Source organism: Gekko japonicus, unplaced genomic scaffold (genome assembly GCF_001447785.1).
Source record: "Gekko japonicus isolate JY-2015 unplaced genomic scaffold, Gekko_japonicus_V1.1 scaffold739, whole genome shotgun sequence".
Taxonomy (NCBI): domain Eukaryota; kingdom Metazoa; phylum Chordata; class Lepidosauria; order Squamata; family Gekkonidae; genus Gekko; species Gekko japonicus.
This window is the reverse complement of record NW_015168070.1, coordinates 149,151-159,112: the sequence shown is the minus strand read 5'-3', so window position 1 is coordinate 159,112 and position 9,962 is coordinate 149,151.

The following is a 9,962-nucleotide window of genomic DNA, read 5'->3' as shown; positions in this document are numbered from 1 at the left end:
GATTTCCTCCGCAGTTTCGTGATCCTCAAAAAACAGGATCACGAAACTGTGGGGGAAATCGGGCAAAGCCACGAGTCAAAATGCAGCCCCGCAGCTTCGGATGTGAAATTGACCAATAGTATCGGGGCAAACGGCAGCGCAACATCGAGGCAGCTCTAGTGCGAAATCAGCCATAGAGATCTCCAGGGACATTGGTGACCCAGACCGTTTGACTTGATACATTTTGGAATGCAAGGTAAGGCCTGCAAACATTTATGTTTATTTACTTCATGTATAGTCCACCATTCTCACTGAGACTCAAGGTGGATTATACAATTTAAAACAATGTGATAGGAATATAGGTAGCAGCAGCCCATACAGCCCAGGCTGACCAAGCTTGGGAGCGAAGCAGGATTGGCCATGGCTAGTATTTGGATGGGAGACCCTCAAGGAAGCTCAGGGTTGCTATGCAGAAGAAGGCAATGGCAAACCACCTCTGCTCATCTCATGCCTTGAAAATCCCATGAGGGCTTGCCATCAGGTGTTTGCAATTTGATGGCACTTAATTATTAACAGGAATATACAACAAGCAGTGCAATACAAAACAGAACAATACATATAACAGAGCTGAATCATGAAATTTCAGAACCTTCCAGACAACCCAACAGCTGCCAATAAGTGCCTGAACCTTCAGGTTTTTAGCAGCATCTCTCTCTGAGTCAGTTTCGTTGGGACACAGGGCCATTTCAACATATGCCGTATTCTGCATAGGGACCACTCTGCCCATAATCTTCATCACACCAATTTGGTCATGTGAAGTTAGGGTTGCCAACCTCCCTATGGCACCTGGAAATCTTCCCGCTGTTGCAATTGATCTCAAATTGACCAAGATCAGTTCTCCTGGGGGAAAATAGCTGCTTTGGAGGATGGATTCTATGGCATTATGTCCTGCTGAGGTCCCTCCCCTCCCCAAACCCCGTCCTCATCAGGCTCAAAATGTCCAGGCTTTTCCCAACCCAGAGCTGGCAACCTTAGGTGAAGTGGGAGTTTTGTTTTTGTCCCAAGCTAGAAGAGTCAGAGGACGGCGGAAGACCAGAAGGCCTGGCGTGATCTGGTCCATGGGGTCGCAACGAGTCGGACTCGACTGTGCGACTGAACAACAACAAAAGAAGAGTCATGATTGGAATTAGGCACAGAGAAGAATACCTTAATGACATCAAAGGAGAAGATTGTGTTGTACGAAACAGGAAGAAGAAGCACCAGTGCCTCCTTTCAGCTAAATGACTCCTTGTATCTTTGGGCTCCAGATTGTTGCTCAAATTTTAAACACACACGCACCAATGTCATTTCTGCCACGTTCTGGGAAACAGGGTAGATTTAAAAGGTGCTTACTAAGCTATTTACTGCCATCGGTTCTCATGTTTCTTTTTCTTTCTTTCTTTTTTTTAAAAAAAGGTGTGGAAGAAGTCATAGTTGCATGACTAAAGAAGTAGCTGTGTTTCTACAAGCTGGAAGCAGGTGTGAGGCTTCCTTGACATTTCCAAGACATGTGTTTTGCATTCCAGGAAAAGCTACAGTGCCTCCAGTTTAGGATAACTTGATGCAAAGCATTAAATGGCCACCCTGTCTTCTGAAGTTGTTGTTTTGCTCTGCAGGGAAGTCATGTGACTTCTACACAGCTAATGTATCCATGTGAAGTGGTATATGAACTAGGCCCCCTTTGTACAAGATTTGTTCAGAAGACGCACTGGCATTAAAATAATCCCAATCACCAGTGCAAGTAGACAAAGCATCCTGGTTAAGAAATGTCCAGATATGAGCTGCAAATAATGCATAGTGTAATAAAGAAAATATCTGCTACCCTAAATTGTCATCCCCTCTTTACTAGTTCCTTTACTGAAGGATATGCTTTTTTCCCTACACTTTCTCCTGTTTGTACAGCATTGGTTAGTAACTAGAGCCATTTTCAGACTTTACAACAGTGTGGAACAGAAGCCTACCAACTGTGTATAGCGATAGATCAAGATGGGTAGCTGTGCTAGTCTGTCTGTAGCTGTAGAAAAGATAAGAGTCCAAAAGAACCTTAAAGACTAACAAAATTTGTGGCAGGGTATGAGCTTTCATGAGTCACTGCTCATCTGAAGAAGTCAGCAGCGACTCACACGAAAGATAATACCCTGCCACAAATTCTGTGTATAGTGACTACCAGGGCTTTTTTGTAGAAAAAGCCCAGCAGGAACTCATTAGCATAATGGGCCACACACAATATCAGAAACGCATTAGCATATTAGGCCACACCCCTGATAGCACAGCTCATTAGCATATTAGGCCACACCCCATGCCTTCCCTTGGCTTGCTCAGGTGCCCCGCAGCTGCAGGAAGCCCAGGCAAGTCGGCCCTTGGACTTTTAAATGCCTCCCCAATCCTTCCAGGCCCACCCCCTGGGCTGCCCGCCTTGGAGTCACTGTGGGGGTCGCTCTCCAGGCCTTCCCTCTGTAGCCACACATGCAGAGTGGGCATGGCCAACTCTGAAGCCAGCCGGAACTCCGCTCCTGTGCGTTCCTGCCCAAAAATAGCCCTGGTGACTACCCACAATCCTCCTGATACACATGAACACCATGTTGTGTGAACAGGGGCAACACATGTAATGACTATGTGTTTACAGCCTCAACAGGTGTGAATGTGAAACCTGAAAAACCCAGAGGCCATTTCATACACATTGGAACTCTATGCACGTGATAAATATGTGTGTTGTCCTAGTAGGTTCTTGGTATGTGCAACTGTAATGTCAAAAAAGGGGCTGGATGGGTACATGATGGGCCTACACACTGGGCAATACATTCCTTACTTCAGAAAGCAACTCCCTCAGGTAACTCATGCAACACTCAGCATGGGCTAAAAACTGCATGCCACCAAGAGGCAGATAGAGATCTGCATGAGTTGTAAACAGTGTTCCCTCTAAGCTGAGTTAGTGTGAGCTAGCTCACAGTTTTTTAGCCTCCAGCTCACACATTTTTGTCTTATCTCAGGAAGGATGGGCTCCAGAGCAAACTAATTTATGCAGTAGCCAAATCGCTAGCTCACAACTTTAATGCCAGTAGCTCACAAAGTAGAATTTTTGCCCACAAGACTCCACAGTTTAGGAGGGAGCATTGGTTGTAAAGCATGGGATGAAGGGTTCTATTAGTCATCGGAACTGGAGAATACAGGCAAAAGGAGCTGACCCTGATCCCCTCACCTTACCTTGGTGGTGGTGAAAAGTGCCATCAGGTTGCAGCCGACTTACGGCTGAGTTTTCAAGGCAAGAGTTTTCAAGGCAAGGGACGCTCAGAGGTGGTTTGCCATTGTCTGCCTCTGCATCATAGCCCTGGTATTCCTTGGTGGTCCCCCCCTTCAAGTACTAACCAGGGTTGACCCTGCTTAGTTTCCAAGGTCTGGTGAGATTGGGCAAGTCTGGCCTATCCAAGTCAGAGCTCACCTCACCTTGCCAGATTCCATTGTTCAAAGCACATCTTCTCCCGGTCAGCTCATTTGTGGGGGAAATGCTGAAATTAACCGAACACAGCAAGGTAAAGTGTGAGAAGTGGCAGAGTTTAACTCTGCTTGCCCACATGCTCTATTTTAGTAAATTTAAAAAACAGACCCTCACAATCTCTGTGTGAGGAATCGGATCACAGGAAAGGAGGAAGTGCTCACTAAGATTACAATTCATTATTTTATGGGCCTGCTATACAAGTGAGAATGTGCAGTGCCATCCTAAGCAGTGTTACATCCTTCTAAGCCCATTGACTTCAGTAGTAGAAAAGAGTAGAAAATACAGATAGGCTGATTTCGCACTAGAGCTGCCTCGCTGTTGCGCCCCCGTTTGTCCCGGTCCTATTGGTCAATTTCACACCTGAAGCCGCGGGGCTGATTTTGACCTGCGGCTTCGCCCGATTTCCTCCACAGTTTCGTTGATCCTCAAAAAACAGGTCTAAATCAGCCCCGTGGTTTCGGGTGTGAAATTGACCAATAGGACCAGGGCAAATGGTGGTGCAACAGCGAGGCAGCTCTAGTGCGAAATCAGCCATAATGTCTGAAAAAGTGAGCAGTGACTCATGAAAGTTCATACCCTACCACAAATTCTGTTAGTCTTTAACATGTTACTGGACTCTTACTCTGTTCTACTGCTACAGACTAATACGGTTACTCATCTTCATCTGACTTCAGTAGTTTTAGAAGGGTTTGACTGCACTGTTGCCAATGGAACAGAAGTACGTTCTCCCTCGACTGAGATTTAGGAGGGAGAATCCTTCGGGTAATCCTTGAGAATTTCACCACAGTTAGGTGGGGAGGGATACACCTGTTATTTATTTGGAAATGGAAATGACTATCAGATTGATTTCTTTAATTCCAGTATCAAAGAATCTGACTCGTGTTTTTAAAATTGCAACCTGACCTCTTTTTTTCTTTTCTTTTTTTGCATACCCTTCCCAGGAGATACTTAGTTCAAACCCAACATACAGTCTTTCGGAAGTAAAACAGATTTTTCCCCCAGTGGTGGGGAAACTAGAACTAACCCTACCTGCCACCATGGAAAGCATGGCCTATATGAGGAATTCAGCTTTTGTGCATGATTTTGAAATAAATTATTTGCTGCACAGCCAATATTGTTCTGAATTATTACAGAAAAAGTAGCTATTTTATAGTGGCTCTGGTTAGATACTTAAAATGTATTTACATACAGGTATTTATATATAGTTTTAGTGGCATATAGATACTTATGTACTCTTCTCATGTACTGGAAACCTGATTATCAGGGCAATAAACATTCATTAAAATAACCGTTTTCTTCCTAAAAATGCATTATGTAAATGTCAGCCCTCTCTTTAACAATATATTAGGGAGACGGATACTACCCATTGGCTTCAATGGACACAGAAGGGTGTAGATCTGTTTAGGATTGCACTATAAATTCCACTTTATGTGTGCTGCTATCCCCCTTACTGACTGACCCTCTGAGCTTCAGCTGTACAAGGACTCTACTCCGGAGCCTGTTTTCCATACAGAATAGATTTCTGAGATATGTGAAGGAATGAACAAGCAAGCCACAGGCATACCCTGCCTGTGCAATTAGGATAATTCAGTAAGGGCTTCCAGAGAAAACAGCATGGCTTCCCTGTAGCCTTGAGTCCCAGCAACTAAGGGCCAAACCAGACATGCACAAGGAGTTCCACACCGACTGTTCCCAGCAATTTTTAAAACTCGGTTTTTGAGCACATGGGGACCTGGTCTCAATGTGGATTATGGACACAGGGAAGGGTGTTTATCCTCTTCTCTACAGCATTTTACTAGCCTGTAACTGCCTATGGGAGCTATTAGCCCACTGGGGTATATAAGTGAGTTTACCCCAACTGGGCATATAGCTACTATCCAGGGATGTTTCAGGGCAGTCCTGATCTTAATTGGGCTCCTGCACTCCTCAGAACAGAGTTTTCAAACATACTGGAGGTCCTGGACATGGACATGGAATTCTCACAGCATTCTGGTTTGGCCCTATTTGTTTAGAAAATAAAGATTATCAGTCCATGAAATCCCTGTCACTAAGTGCACTATTCCAGGTTCTTCCAATTTCAGAAGTTAGGCAGGTGGCTACTAAAGTCAGGGCCTTTTCTGGGGTGGCTGCACAGACTTCTATGGCAGCTTGCTGACAGATGCCTACTGTTGCTCTATAGAATTTCAGGTTGTATTGTATAAGGCTGGTTTCCATGTGTGTTGCATTGCCTACAGGTACATTCTCAGACATTAAACTCTTATGACTACCAGGTTAATTCCGCCATGTTTTCCCAGTCTTTTTTTTTCTTGGCCTGCAAATCACAGCTGTATGGTGAGGTTTCCAAGGCAAGAGACATGCAAAGGTGGTTGCCTGGCTCTGTGTTAGTACCTGTGCTTCCTTGGTGGTCTCCCATCCCAAAACCAACCAGGGCTGACACTGCTAAGCTTTTGAGATCTGATGTGATGAGGCTTGCCTGGGCTATCCAGCCCTATCCCAATGCTTGCATGTCCAAAAATTAACATAGTCATTATTTTAACCCCTGATTCCTACTGTTGCTCTATAAATATTGAATTTTAGGTTGTATTGTATATGGCTGGTTTTCATGTGGGTTGCATTGTTTAGAATGAATTGTAAGCCACCTTGAAGGCCAATCTTTTCGCAAAGGTGTGCTAGAGTTTAAAAATACAGATAAATGTATGTAAGCCTTTGGATAGAATACCTAGACTTCCTGTAGTTCTAGTCCCCATAACAACATTGACCTTTCCAACAGCGTAATCCTGAGTCAAGTTACACCCTTCTAAATCCACTGAAGTCAATAAAGCTGTACCAGGATGGTTAAGGTGGCACACTGCAAGCCTGGCCAGATATGCACAGTGATCAGCAGGGATTCGAGAAATCAGCCTGAATGTTTGATGGCAGCAGTATTTCAGTTTTAGGAAGTCAGATTATATGCTACGTGGGGGAGATGGACCATCACAGAATAAGGCTAATGGCCAGAGGTAGAGTTTCTCTAAGATTCTGGCCACAACAGTATCCTGCAGCTGAGAGTGCTAAATAGACACGGACGTCTTTCTCAGATCATTTAATATATCATGTCTTGCTATTCTGTATCAACACTAAAATACAGGATCCTTCTGTCACAGAAGACATGCCCTCAATAAAACATGAGGAGTCCATTTCTTGACTTTATCACTCCCTAGACGATAATCTTTCCTGGCTTCTTTTTGGCTTGCTCTCCTCTTTGACTTACTAGAAAGGAACCTTCCCTCTGGATTTTATTGATTTATTTAAAAGATGTCTACCCCCTGCTTTACCCCCTTAACAAAGCATACTCTATATGGGACTGTCCTTGCAGGCAACCAGAAATGGCAACTGGTTCAGAATGTGGCAACCCAACTGTTATGTCCGCGGAGTGCCACCAGGGGTCCATGGCTAAAGTCAGGAGCTTGGTTGCCAAACACAAAGGGAACCTAGGATCCTAGGCCACCTTGTGTCCCCCAATAGGCCCTCTGGCAGGAAATTCAAATCCACCAATGGGACCCTGGGTGTGCCAGGTGGAGTGTATATAGTTGGCCCTTGCAGGGCCGGTTTTTCTGTCTTGTGTGTGAAGTACAATAAACATGTCTGAACGCATGTCGTAGTCCGAGTCTCCATGCAGCGAACCCAGTACTTTACACCAATCATTGTCGGGGCTAGCCAACAGGAACACTTATAACCTATTTTAAACAGCTGCCTGAGCTACCAATTTGGTTACAAATTCAGTCCAAGGTGCTGGGTGTTAATTTGGTCCCCTTAAGCAGGAGGCCTCTGTTCCTATGGGTTTCTATTGCTCCAGTGGGTATGCTGCTGTCAGTAGGAAGACATGGACTCCAGTATGTTACTGAGTCAAATGAAGCAGGTTATTGGAAGACACACTACATAAGCAAATTGCAAAATCAGGTGCACGATACATGAATACAAATGAAAAGGCATGGATACAAAACAATCAGAAAGGTGTACATGGCTACAGCAGTTAATGTGGCATACATGAACAGGTAGTGCATAAGCATTAACAAATAAGTGTTCTAAACCTGTCCCCAGACACACTGGGTAGTAGAGAGATAAACCATAAACCACTATGCTTTGTAATAAATATATATGAAACAAAAGGCTGCAAATATCAGAACAAGCCTAATGCATATTAGCCAATCAAAACGTTTAATTATTAATGGCCACTCCACCAGCTTCCTACCCTCCTAGTTATAGCTCAGTTCCCTAGGAAGCAAGCTGTTGCAGTTTCACAGCTACCTATCCAAGGACCCAGGAAGGCTGATGCAACAGAACCCTGGTATGCTTGTGGACCTCTTGACCCTCAGACTCTCAAGAATTAAGAGGAGTGGAAGGCAGGATGAGGATAGGCCTTTGGGGGTCTCAAGACACAGCATCCTCAAAGTCTGCAGACCCTAAACAGAAAGGGCTACTACTGGCCCCCACCCACCTACCTCACTTCTGCACTTCTCTGCATTTCCCTTGCCAGTGGGGGAAGGATACCATGGCGGTTGTCTCCTCTAAGGTCAAGGCAGAGGAAGGGACTTAATTTCCCCCTCATAATGAATGAATAATTGGCACACAGGGGACAGAAAAACCTAAGGTTGCCACTTACCGGTAATGGTGGGGGATTTGATGCTCCCTGACCTCCACTCTCATTCAATGAAGCAGCTAGGGTTCCCAAGTACTTACCGCGATCCACCGAGGGAAGCATGCTCCCTGGCCGGACCATTCCTCCCTGTAACGGACCATGCCGTCGCCAGGAAGTGATGCCAGGTGACGCTCTGGCAATGGGGCTGAAAACTCAATGGTACCATCGAGTTTCCAGCCCCATTGCCAAAGCGTTGCCCGGCATCACTTCCTGGCAACAGCATGGTGCGGCGCATCTGTTGTCCCCGCGGGAATGATGCTGCAAAGACGTCTGTGTCCCCCGCCGAATCACGGTAAGTACTTGGGAAGCCTGGAAGCAGCAATGGGGAAATGAGGGGAGGAACCAGCACATGGAAGTCATTTCCTGTATTTTACTCCCATTCTGCAGATACTCCATTGGCTACCCATCTGTTACTGGGCTCAGTTTAAAGTACTGGCTATCACATACACAGCTGTTCGTGGCCTTGAGCCATCTTGTTTGCAGGACTGCCTCTTTCCTTCTGTTTTACCATAACAACTTCACTCATGTCAGCAGGGGATTCTGCAGGTTCCTACAAATGGGCACAATCGACAACTGTCTGTACACATACTTTCAGTGCCTGTCCGAGGAGGTCAGGAAAGCTCCCACTATCCTGGCCTCAGGCCTGTAGCCACAATGGTGGGGGGAGCCCCATCAATCATTTGCCATTGCCCTCCAGTCAGCACTACATTTTGGTGTGAAATCTGTTGCAAATCTTTCTTCTGCCAATGAGGGAGGGCATCCCCGCCCTGGCTTTGTCGCTGAGGGAGAGATTCTTCTTCCCTCCCTGGCTTTCACTTTGCACTTTGCTTCCTGCACAAAGCAATTGCTCCTGCCTGTTCTGAAGCACGTGACACAATCCTTTTCACACCTTAGCTTACTAGCTCATGCCAGCCATGGATTCCCCTAATCAGCAGCACACAAGGTAGGAGCTCTTGGGGGGGGGAGATCTACCTTAGCCCCACGGGGCAGTGTTCAAAGGTGGTTGGAATCCGAGGGGGTGGGCAATGGCGGCAGCCTCTATATTCTGCCTTTCACGAGTGGGCATGACCATTTTACAGTGTGTGTGTGTGGATGCCTGCACAGCTGTTTTGGCCCTTGAAAACTACAAGCCTACAGTGGATCGAGACATCACAGCAAAATGGTGATAATGAATTGGTGTTGGCCACAATTTTGCCTTCTCTTTTAACTGGGCTCAGCAGGGCGAGGGGAGCACTCTCTGTATCTGTATGGGGGAGCACCCCAGCTTCCCTTCCCATCTGTGTAAAGCAAAACAGCCTTCCCCCTTTTTTTTTTGGTAACCAAATTTTTTATTTTCTCAGGAATACAAAATATAAAACTTTTCATTCTAATTCTATCAATTGTCTACCCCGTTCCCAATTCTTCCCCTCCCTCCGGTGGCTTCCCGCAATGCTTCCCCCCCTGCTCCAAATTGCTTCATATCATCAGCTATATCAATTTCTTATCGTTACAGTCTAAAGATAACATCATTTGACTTAATATTGATCTAAACATATTAAGTTTTGTTTCACATCCCAGTTCTTTTCCAGATAAATTTTAAAGTCATTCCATTCTCCAAAAAACTCATCGTCTTCTTTGTTATTCAGTTTTTTTGTAATCTTATCCATTTGTGCCATGAACAGAACTTTTTGTATCCATTCTTCAACCTCTGGTACCTTTTCCGTCTTCCAAAACTGAGCATAAATCATTCTCGCTGTCACTATCAGGTACCAGAGTAAAGTCTTTTTAGTC